General features: G+C 43.7%; 1 pseudogene; it reads right to left on the bottom strand.

The window, feature by feature from the left end:
- Positions 1 to 12,508, bottom strand: part of LOC135522933 (TGF-beta receptor type-1-like) — a 95,045-nt pseudogene that overhangs the window by 77,836 nt on the left and 4,701 nt on the right.

The raw sequence follows: 12,508 nt of genomic DNA, 5'->3' as shown, positions 1-12,508 counted from the left end.
GATTTAGTTAGCCATCTAGCTAAGTGGTTAGCTTCTTCCAAAATCAAGCACCGCTTGGTAACAGCAGAGAATCCCCTCCTGGATAAATATTTGTTTTGTGCGTGCAGCAAACTGTAGTTACTTGTATAACTTTATGAGCTGGGTTGTCTGTACAGTGAATACTTCAGGTCAGAGACTGTAAAAATGTTTGCAACGTGTTCATTAGCATTTAGTTAACATTCTCTATGGGATATTACATGTACTTGTTAGCAATGCTAACCTTCAGATTAGAGACATATACAGGTGAATATGCATTCACCTGTACTGTTAATAGGCCTGGGCCACATCTTGATTTACCCAGTTTATCAATAGAGATTTACCAATCAACTAAATTACTACGTAGTTAGATTATTTTTAGTCAAATTGATGCATTTATGTCTGTCCCTGAAAAACGTTGATGTAAAATGTTTAATAATGATATTGAACTCAAGATGCCCAACAACTGAACAGAGAGTTTATCTATTGAGTATCACAGTGGTATTGAGTATTTTTTTACCTTTATTTTCCAGGCAAGTCAGTTAAGAACAAATTATTATTTACAATGACGGCCTAGGAACAGTGGGTTAACTGCCTGTTCAGGGGCAGAATGACAGATTTGTACCTTGTCAACTCGGGGGTTTGAACTTGCAACCTTCCGGTTGCTAGTCCAACACTCTAACCACTAGGCTACCCTGCCGCCCCAAAATTATAAACCTGTGATACTAAACATGGTATTGAAGTAAACGTTCTAGTATTGTGACAATAGGCAAAAAAAAAAAAAAATACAAGTAATGATGGTTATTTTTCTGCCAGTTTCCTTCCAGAATCATAGATTACACAATTATACGGTAATTGTGCCATCACTACTACTACCACCTGCCAAATATAATGAATATGTTACATCAACCTTTCTAAATGAACTTTAGTCCTACCAACCAGAGAACTCTAGCAGTGTATGTGCTGAAAGCAGAAACTTTCGGCGCAGCATGAGAGCAGGGCCTGAGGTGTGACTAAGCAACCTGACTTGTACAAATGGTACAGGCTAGTTTCAAATGAGCTACCAGCCACGCTGCACATCGCCTCGCCGGTTTGTCGCTTGTGCACTCAAATGGATTCTAGACAGGTTTCAAATTCAAGCTAGACCAGAGCCATCTACCCTTCCCCAGTTCTCCTTCCTTCCTTCCTTCCTTCGGGCCCCCCCCCCCCCCCGGGCTCTCCTTCCTCCCCCGGGATCCCCCCCGGGATCTCCTTCCTCCTCCTCCAGTCCCCTCGTTTTCTACTTTTGTGTACCTATTCAGGATATCACCATGGAGAATGATAACCATAATTATGCATTTCTATAAAGTACAGATAAAAAAGATATATTGTGTCACATGCACCGGAAAGGTGCAGAGAAATGTGTTTTACAGATTCAGCCATAGTGGTACGGCGCCCCTGGAGCAAATTCGGGTTAAGTGCCTTGCTCAAATGACAGATTTTTCACCTTGACGGCTCAGGTACTTGAACCGGGGACCTTTCGGTTACTAGCCCAACGCTCTAACCACTAGGCTACCTGTCGCCCTATCTATCAGAAACCCATGGTGTAATTCCCATTGTGTTTTTTGTTTGGCATACATTTTAAAGTGAAAAATCAGAGTCAAAGTGTAATTCTGTTACTGTGGAATTACCCGATACAACAAAATGAATGTGCTCAGCGCACTGGGGGCTTCACTCAACCCTGATTGGATCGGTGTGTTAAGGATTCTGGGCTGGGGTAGTAGCAACAGAGTGCCCATTGGGGCATGGCGGTGCGTTGCTCTACGAATCAGCCCGCCGCCTGCCCTCCAGATCAGGGACACTGTACCAGCCCAGGCATATCACACCTCATCACTTATGGATGCTCCAGCAGAAATGTAGTTTTGCATCCCAATAAGGCAGCGAGGGCTCACATCCTCTATCCCAAGAGAGGAGACAGACTCTGGTTCTGGGTGGAGAAAGAAAAAGTGAATCTTTAACTTCTTATGGCTGCAGGGGCAGTATTGAGTAGCTTGGATGAAAGGTGCCCAGAGTGAACGGCCTGCTCCTCAGTCCCAGTTGCTAATATATACATATTATGATTAGTATTGGATAGAAAACACAAGTCTCTAAAACTGAATGATGTGTGAGTATAAACAGAACTCGTATGGCAGGCAAAAACCTGAGAAGAAATCCAAACAGGAAGTGGAAAATCTGAGGTTGGTCGATTTTCAACCCAGTCCCTATTGAATACACAGTGGGATATGGATAAAGTTGCACTTCCTAGGGTTTCCACTAGATGTCAACCGTCTTTAGAAACTTGAATGAGGCTTCTGTGTGGTGGAACCAGATGGGAGCTCTTTGAGTCAGTGGTCTGGCAGAGAGCCAGGTCCTGGTCACGTGCATTTCACATGACAGCGACATGCGTTCCATAGCTTCTCTACAGACATATGAATTCTCCAGTTGGAACTTTATTGAAGATTTATGATATCGTAAAGATTGAATCTATACTTAGTTTGACAAGTTTCTTCGACCTGTAATATATAAGGTTTTAAAGTTTGTCTGACATTCTGCTGGACCTGCACGAGCGCTTGGATTTGTGTACTAAATGCGCTAACAAAAGTAGCTACTTGGACATAAATAAATGGACATTATCGAACAAATCAAGCATTTATTGTGGAACTAGGATTCCTGGGACTGCATTCTGATGAAGATCGTCAAAGGGAATATTTAAAATGTGATATCTGATTTATGTTGACTCCAACATGGCAGATAATTGTATTTATTTTCTGAGCAGTCTCAGATAATTGCATGGCTTGCTTTTTCCGTAAAGTTTTTTTGAAATCTGACACAGCGGTTGCATTAAGGAGAGGTATATCTATATTTCCATGTCTAACAATTGTATTTATCGACATTTATAAAGAGTATTTCTGTAAAATGATGTAGCTCTCTGCAATATCACTGGATGTTTTTGAAACTAGTGAACATAACGCACCAATGTATACTGAGATTTTGTGATATAAATATGAACTTTATCAAACAAAACATAAATGTATTGTGTAACATGAAGTCCTATGAGTGTCATATGATGAAGATCATCAAAAAAGTTAGTGATTCATTTTATCTCTATTTGTGTTTTTTTGGGACTCTCTGTGGCTAGAAAAATGGCTGAATTATTCTGTGAGTTGGTGGTGACCTAAGATAATCGTTTGTGGTGCTTTCGCTGTAAAGCCTATTTGAAAGCGGATACTGTGGTGGGATTAACAACAAGAATACCTTTAAGACGGTAGAAGATACATCCATGTTTGAAGAAATTTATTTATTATTATTTCTGTCGTTTTGAATTTGGCGCCCTGCACTTTCACTGGCTGTTGTCATATCGATCCCGTTAACGGGATTGCAGAACTAAGACATTTTTAAAGAGCATACCTAACACTTAGAGGCTGCTGGCACACAGGGTACAGCTCACTGTCTCATCTGTCACTACTAGGTAGAGGGAACAGTCATCCACCATGCCTTAAAACCACTAAGGCAACTAGGCCAGACCATAGGCAGGTGGACTAAGAGATTTGAGGCTAAAACGAATGCTGGCCTTGACCCAGAGAGAGCCAGCGGCTGGTTACAGGCTGCCTGGAACATAAGGTAGACTGAAGCCACTCCTCAGTCAAAAGGCACGACAGCCGACTTGGAGTTTGCCAAAAAGCACCTAAAGAACTTTCAGGCCATGAGAAACAATATTCTCTGGTCTGATGAAACCAAGATTGAATTCTTTGGCCTGTATGCCAAATATCATGTCTGGGAAGAAACCTGGCACCATCTCTACAGTGAAGCATGGTGGTGGCAGCATCATGATGTGGGGAAGTTTTTCAGCAGCAGGGACTGGGAGACTTGCCAGGATCGAGGGAAAGATGAACGGAGCAAATTACAGAGAGATCCATGATGAAAACCTGCTCCAGAGCGCTCGGGACCTCAGACTGTTGGCGAAGGTTCACCTTCCAACAGGACAGCAACCCTAAGCACACAGCCAAGACAAGACAGGAGTGGCTTCAGGACAAGTCCGAGTGGCCCAGCCAGAACCCACACTTGAACCTTGATCGAACATCTCTGGAGAGAGCTGAAAACAGCTGTGCAGCGACACTCCTCAGCCAACCTAAGAGCATGAGAGGATCTGCAGAGAAGAATGGGAGAAACTCCAACTGTTTTTGCTTTGTCAGTTATTGTGTGAAGATTTATAAAGGGTGAAAAAAGATTTAATCCATTTTATAATAAGGCTGTAACATAACAAAACGTGGGAAAAGTCAAGGGGTCCGAATACTTTCCAAATGCACCGTATATCGCCAAATTTGACTTAGCAGCTTGGCCATCTAGTGGGAACTGCTGCTAGGAGGCAACTTAGGAAAAGTCTGGTCTCTCCAGGTTCAAAGAAGATGTACTGATTGACAGCAAGGCTGTTTAGACGATAGGCTGGCCTAGGTCCATTCAATTAACTGTCAGAAGCAAATCAAGAGATTTCTCCTCTTTGCCCCCTATGCAAACACAACTGACAAAGCATTATCACATACAAAGCAGAGAACGTGGCTGACTTCACACTGATAAGGGTCCAATTCTGGTAAGCTGCAAGCCGCACTGGGTTAAACTTGTTTCGGAGGGCGACGGCACATTTATCTGAATGAAACATGCAGTCGTCAATAATGCATTTCGGCAACAGCAAGACCTTTGTGATTTACACTGGCATTTGAGAGCCTCATATCACCTGGAGTCATTGAAGTCCTCTAATTAACTTCATTCCATAGCGCACAATCTGATTACGACTAAATCAGCCATTTTCTAACAGCGTTTGGGGGGGGGGGGAGTTTGCTAAGACCAAGCTTCAAGTTCCTGCTGCACAGAAGAGCCCCCCCCCCAGAGAGGCTGCAAATGAAAAGGATGGTATAAAGTTTAATCTAATACCCGGTTCACTGCAAAAAGAGAAGCAAAAGACAACAGCCTCAGATTTCAAAAATCAATGGCAATTGGATTTTCACATCTTTGAAGCCTGTGGCTGCAACCTCTAATGAGGTAATTGAATTATCTCGCATTCAATAGCAGAGCGACCCGTTCAATTGCTATGCAGCAGCGGAGAGAGAGAGAGAAAAGAGAAAGGAGTCCTCGTTTCTTTGTGGTGTATAGACGACTGTGCCAATTGATATCCTGTGCGTTCTCTTACAGTAAAATGGTGGGTAGGCCTACTTTGTCTCTGTCAGAATTTTTTCATTCATTAAAAAGCACAGTACGATTTACAGGCGAGACACTAAAACGAATTACAGAAGTAGAACTCTTCTAGAAAAAGGTAATCTTGTTCAAGTGGAATATGATTGCTTGATGGGCTCAGCATATCATGTAAATCAACAACTATTGGAATGTGAACATATCACTGGCTACATTTCTTGTTGTTGATAGCCCACTGATAATACGCATCCCATCGTCGAGTGTGTGGCTATAAAAGTCTTTCAGGACATTGCCTTTAAGTCGGCGTATACTCCAATCACACTTATCTTGTACCAATGCTCTTCTTTAAATCTCAAGTGTTTATGACAATCCACTCAGACCAACCAGTGTCAGGCATTGGTCCTCTCCTGCCGAGGGCAACAAGACAGAGCCAGTCACCACCGCGAACACTGAAATAACGGATGGCCTACTTTGATTTAGCACACTGTACTTGAAACAATGTTCACCTGGGACTGAGAGTTCTCTCTTGCTAATAAATCACACAATGTGAGTATCTCTATGCCAAATTGGTGCGACCTCATCCTCTCTACACTACTATGAAAATTGCCTGAGTCGCTGCCTTTCCTTGTGCGCGTGCGCACACACACACACACACACACACACACACACACACACACACACAAAACTGTGGAACAACTTAGAAACCTTACAGACACATATGCTTCAAATGTGGAACAACTGGCAGATGTTACAGACACACGGGCTTTGAAATGTGAAACAGAGATCTTATAATGAAATGAGATGTTCTGGCCCCCATTGGTCTGTTCAGATAAATGATAAGAGACCTCTATGTTTATAAAATGTATTTTTCTTAATGTCTCTATCTCTAAATAAATATGTTTGAGTTATTTATGCAAGGCTCAACTGAAAGAGACCTTAGTCTCAGTAAAACTTCCCTGTCAAAAAATAAATAAATATAAAATAAATATATAAAATAAAAAAGATCTAAAAAAATAAATAAATATGTAACCTGCTCTGCTCCAGAGCTTAGCCTATGGCTGCTTTGCGCCACCCAGTCAGCCTTGGGGTAGCCGAACTCTCATTGACTAGACCAGGCTGAGAGAAGTGGCAGCAGGACAGGAGGGATGGGGTGTGAAGTCACAGTGGTCTATACCAGTCTGTTAGCTCAAGTCTAAATTCTGAAAGTAAATACATACTGGAAAAGCAGCCAACAAGTGCTCAGCATATGTGGGAACTCCTTCATTGAAGAATCTCAAATATATAACACTTTTTTGGTTAATACATGCTTCCAAGAGTTATTTTATAATTGTTTATTTATTTAGTTAATCTTTTATTTATTTAACTAGGCAAGTCAGTTAAGAACAAATTCTTATTTTCAATGACGGCCTAGGAACAGTGGGTTAACAGAACGACAGATTTGTACCTTGTCAGTTCGGGGGTTTGAACTTGCAACCTTCCGGTTACTAGTCCAACGCTCTAACCACTAGGCTACCCTGCCGGCTTCCCTGACGCTCAGATAATTGTGATGTTTTCACTATTATTCTACAATGTAGAATTTTTTTAAACACCCTGGAATGAGTAGGTTTGTCCAAACTTTTGACTGGTACTGCATGTCACCATTTGTAAATGTACCGTTAATCTCTGTCATTTGGTTACACTCATTTCTGTTAACGTCAGTAAAAAAATTACAGTAATTTACCATTCTCATTCTGAGTGGAAACATTGTTTCCAGAGTTCAAACTGCTACACTTGTTTCTGGTATATTTCATAACCATCATTTACGAGTTGTCAATTTTTATATTTTTTTTTTAATTGGTTTAGAGAGGTTCATGTGGGGCGGCAGGTAGCCTAGCAGGTAGCCTAGCAGGTAGCCTAGCAGGTAGCCTAGCAGGTAGCCTAGCAGGTAGCCTAGCAGGTAGCCTAGCAGGTAGCCTAGCAGGTAGCTAGATCTTCTGTTGAATCAAATAATCTTAATGGTTGTACAGTCGTCTCAAATAAATAGGACATCGGCGTTACTCTGGAACCTGAGCTCTCTTTTGAAGAACAAGACCATTTCAAGGACAGCTTTTTTCCCCCATCTACGTAACATTGCAAAATCAGAAACTTTTTGTCCAAAAATGATGCAGAAAAATTAATCCATGCTTTTGTCACTTCTAGGTTAGACCACTGCAATGCTCTACTTTCCGGCTAAAGCACTAAATAAACTTCAGTTAGTGCTAAATACGGCTGCTGGAATCCTGACAAGAACCAAACAATTTGATCATATTAGCCTCCCTACACTAGCTTCCTGTCAAGGCAAGGGCTAATTTCAAGGTTTTACTGCTAACCTACAAAGCATTACATGGGCTTGCTCCTACCCATCTCTCTGATTTGATCCTGCCGTACATACCTACACGTACGCTACGGTCACAAGACGCAGGCCTCCTAATTGTCCCTAGAATTTCTAAGCAAACAGCTGGAGGCAGGGCTTTCTCCTATAGAGCTCCATTTTTATGGAATGGTCTGCCTACCCATGTGAGAGACGCAAACTCTGTCTCAACCTTTAAATCTTTACTGAAGACTCATCTCTTCAGTGGGTCATATAATTGAGTGTAGTCTGGCCCAGGAGTGTGAAGGTGAACGGAAAGGCTCTGGAGCAACGAACCTTGCTGTCTCTGCCTGGCCGGTTCCCCTCTTTCCACTGGGATTCTCTGCCTCTAACCATATTACAGGGGCTGAGTCACTGGCTTACGAGGGCTCTTTCATACCGTCCCTAGGAGGGGTGCGTCACTTGAGTGGATTGAGTCACCCACTCATACTCGGCCTTATCTCAGGATGGTAAGTTGGTGGTTGAAGATATCCCTCTAGTGGTGTAGGGGCTGTGCTTTGGCAAAGTGGGTGGGGTTATATCCTTCCGGTTTGGCCCTGTCCGGTGGTGCCATCGGATGGGGCCATAGTGTCTCCTGACCCCTCCTGTCTCAGCCTCCAGTATTTATGCTGCAGTAGTTTAGGTGTCGGGGGGCTAGGGTCAGCTTGTTATATCTGGAGTTCTTCTCCTGTCCAATTCGGTGTCCTGTGTGAATTTAAAATTTGCTCTCTCTAATTCGCTCTTTCTTTCTCTCGGAGGACCTGAGCCCTAGGACCATGCCTCAGGACTACCTGACATGATGACTCCTTGCTGTCCCCAGTCCACCTGGCCGTGCTGCTGCTCCAGTTTCAACTGTTCTGCCTGTGATTATTATTATTATTATTATTTGACCATGCTGGTCATTTATGAACATTTGAACATCTTGGCCATGTTCTGTTATAATCTCCACCCGGCACAGCCAGAAGAGGACTGGCCACCCCACATAGCCTGGTTCCTCTCTAGGTTTCTTCCTAGGTTTTGGCCTTTCTAGGGAGTTTTTCCTAGCCACCGTGCTTCTACACCTGCATTGCTTGCTGTTTGGGGTTTTAGGCTGGGTTTCTGTACAGCACTTTGAGATATCAGCTGATGTAAGAAGGGCTATATAAATACATTTGATTTTGATGTTGTTGTTTCTTGCCTAGCAGGTAGCCTAGCAGGTTAGAGCGTTTGCCAGTAACCGCAAGGTTTCAAGTTCGAATCCCCAAGTGTACAAGGTAAAAATCTGCTGTACTGCCCCTGAACAAGGCAGTTGACCTAGGAACAGTAGGTTATCATTGTAAATAAGACTTTGTTCTTAACTAACTTTCCTAGTTAAATAAAAGGTAAAAATATATATATATATATATAAATAAAAAGTGAGAAATGAGGATGTCTCTGGTTTCTTTGTCCTGATAAGTACCTGGCCTGCTGTGCACAAATGTAGCAAAGTGCTAATTTGGGGATGTCTGATATCTGAAGGTCTGATGGAGCTTCTCAGTCATGGTTAAGTTCGGTCAATTTTGCTACCGACAAACAAACCCTCAATCAACCAGTCAACAAACGGTTAAATTGTTTCCAAAACAGTAAAATGACGTGACCAGCAAAATACTATTATAGGTCTGTATATAATGACGAGATACTTATGTTTCCGCCCTAACAATGGGAGTCTGCCCAAGGCAGGAAGGAAGGCGACAAGCTTAGGTCCAAAATAATCCATAGAAACACATTGGGCTTTTTTTGACATATTCTGGCGAGAGTGAAACCTCTTGCTTTGCCTCTTCCTCTCTGATACTATGCATTCATACAAAAGGACCTGACATTTTTAATTAAGAGCTTAAATGGAAACATGCAACAATAACAAGAGGCTATATAGCCTATTATTGTGCATGCAACTCCTGTAATGACTTAGCCAATAAAAACGTAATTTTCAAACAAAACGCAATTCGCAGAAAACAGTTCTAAACCTAATGCAAACAGTTGAGAGACATTAAAATCTCTGTTAGAAATCTCTTAGAAAGAGGAGGAATCTAATATCAACAACTATGATGGGTTGCTGTTATGACTAAGCAAGGCATGCCTCATTATTTGAAGTAAAGTAAAACGTTCAGAGTTCACATTGCAAAGTGGTGGGTGATGCGCTGATAGTTAACGGATAGTTAACGGTAGGCAGGATAGACCCAAATGGCAACTGCACGCTTTAATTAGGCTCTGCATGCTGTCTGACAGGTGGTGGGGTATTCCTCTCCTCAATCTAGGCTCTGTATGCTGTTCATGTGATAAATAAGATGCGTGACAACTAACCAAAAATACACACGCGCCAATTTAAATTGCACAAAATTATGCAAATTACCCTATAGACCGATAAGCATGACTGGTCAAATGTATTTTTGGCTGCTAAGAGCCAACCGATTAACGGTTAACATCAGGCCCTGCCCCCTTCCCCTCCATTATGGCAGGGCCTGCCCCCCCCCTCCATTATGGCAGGGCCTGCCCCCTCCCACTCCATTATGGCAGGGCCTGCCCCCTCCCACTCCATTATGGCAGGGCCTGCCCCCTCCCCCTCCATTATGGCAGGGCCTGCCCACTCCCTGCCCCCTCCCCCTCCATTACCACTGCCCACTCCCTGGCCCTCCCCCTCCATTACCACTATGGCAGGGCCCCTACCACTATGGCCACTACGGTCTGCCCCATTATGGCAGGGTCTGCCCCATTATGGCAGGGCCTGCCCCCTCCCCCTCCATTATGGCAGGGCCTGCCCACTCCCCCTCCATTATGGCAGGGCCTGCCCACTCCCTCTCCATTACCACTGCCCACTCCCTGGCCCTCCCCCTCCTACCACTATGGCAGGGCCCCTACCACTATGGCCACTACGGTCTGCCCCATTATGGCAGGGCCTGCCCCTTCCCCCTCCATTACCACTGCCCACTCCCTGGCCCTCCCCCTCCTACCACTATGGCAGGGCCCCTACCACTATGGCCACTACGGTCTGCCCCATTATGGCAGGGCCTGCCCCTCCCCTCCATTACCACTGCCCACTCCCTGGCCCTCCCCCTCCATTACCACTATGGCAGGGCCCCTACCACTATGGCCACTACGGTCTGCCCCATTATGGCAGGGCCTGCCCACTCCCTCTCCATTACCACTGCCCACTCCCTGGCCCTCCCCCTCCTACCACTATGGCAGGGCCCCTACCACTATGGCCACTACGGTCTGCCCCATTATGGCAGGGCCTGAGCCGCTCCCCATCCTTCCCTCATTCCCCCCATTGCGGCAGTGCTTTTGTCCACACCAGATGTGGGGATGGGCGAGGTGGACCGTCCTCTCAGACCAAAACACTGTCTGGCTGCTCAAGCAGAAACAAAAAGCACAAGCTCAGGGTTTAGGACTCTCAAAAAGGAACTGGTGGGGAAAAAAGGAAGCACATCAGTTAGTTCTCTCAATTAGGCCTACGTGTCACAAATAACTGGCTATAGTAATATTTGTAAGTTATTCTTAGTAGGTTAAAACAGAAAGTCAAAATAAAATTGCAAAAAATTAAAAAAATAATAAAAAAAATGGCCAATATCCTTTTTCACAGCTGCGTTGAGGGAGCAGTGAGTTTAAATACTGTTGACGGCCAATTCCCTGCGAGCAGACATTCAATATAAACATGGTGATGGCTGAACGAGCCCTCTAATGAATATGCATCAGGTTGATTTAAGAGAAAGTCTCCCGTTGATGCCAGCTGTTCAGCAGAGACCTTCAGCCTCACCAGAGCAGATGCTCCACTGACTCACTGGGATGAGAGTCGGTTCGCAACAGATGTTTTCGCAAAAGAGACTACAAAATTCCTCAAGGTAGTAATATCTGCATAATGAAAACAATTTATATATCTCACACACACAGCTTTTTATTCCAAATGTGCTCAAGATTACATGGGTTTGTTGCCTGCTGCCTGCCTCAAATTGTTGAGCATGGAGTTTAAAGGCACAATCTCACCCATAAAACTGGACAGAAAAACACCATCTCGTCTCATCAAGATAAGTCGGCCAATATCTTTAGTGTGTTCAAAAAGCGAAACTCCTTCCAAAACGGTTGAACACTTATTCACCCAAACAAAAATTTCAAAAATGCCAAAATTTCAACTATCAATACTGCAATGGGTTTGTGGGTGACTATAGCTCACTATTGTTCAAGATATGCAAGGATACTTCAGCCTATTGAAACAGCTGCGTATGCCTGGCCTGTACATTGCATTTCTACTGGTGTTTGCCACTATCCTGACCTGCTAATAACACTTCAGGGAGTAAGTCGCACAGCGAGTCCCAGTCAATGCGTAAATAAAAGGGGCAATCTGCAATTCAAACTAAAAACAACGAACAATTGCCATGCTGCCACTGTTTCTGGTAAACTGCTATGGGATAGGGCTGGAGAAATGTAACCACTCTCAAATTCAGGGCTATGGATCCAAGGACTGACCATCCATGATATCAACATTACAGTTAACCATGTTGAGGCAATACAGTGTTTGTTTACAAGCTTATATTTTGGGTTCCGATTAGCTTAGACAGTTGAACTAAGCTCATGACGCATTTATGCTCAAGAATCAAAATGGCTATGAATCATTCATTTAAAAGTCAAATAAAAAAAAAAATGAATGTAACAAAAAAATTGCAGATTGCCCCTTTAAGTGCAACTTTTTTCCGCCCCTCTCTTTGCATAGGCCTTACTAATTGCTTGCATGTCAGAGCATATGACTGAGTGTTCTTTATAAATACCCTGCTCACCAAGCTGCCTCAGTGGCACACCGAGGAGTCGTAAAACCTTCCCTTCTGCTGCTAGAGGGGAGGGAGGGAGCCCTGAGAGGGCACATTTTATGTTTGATACAGCCCGTTCAAAAGCTAGCATCCACATTCAGCCATT

The sequence above is a fragment of the Oncorhynchus masou genome, chromosome 30 (assembly GCF_036934945.1).
Source record: "Oncorhynchus masou masou isolate Uvic2021 chromosome 30, UVic_Omas_1.1, whole genome shotgun sequence".
Taxonomy (NCBI): Eukaryota; Metazoa; Chordata; class Actinopteri; order Salmoniformes; family Salmonidae; genus Oncorhynchus; species Oncorhynchus masou.
This window is presented reverse-complemented; position numbering and strand designations above follow the sequence as displayed.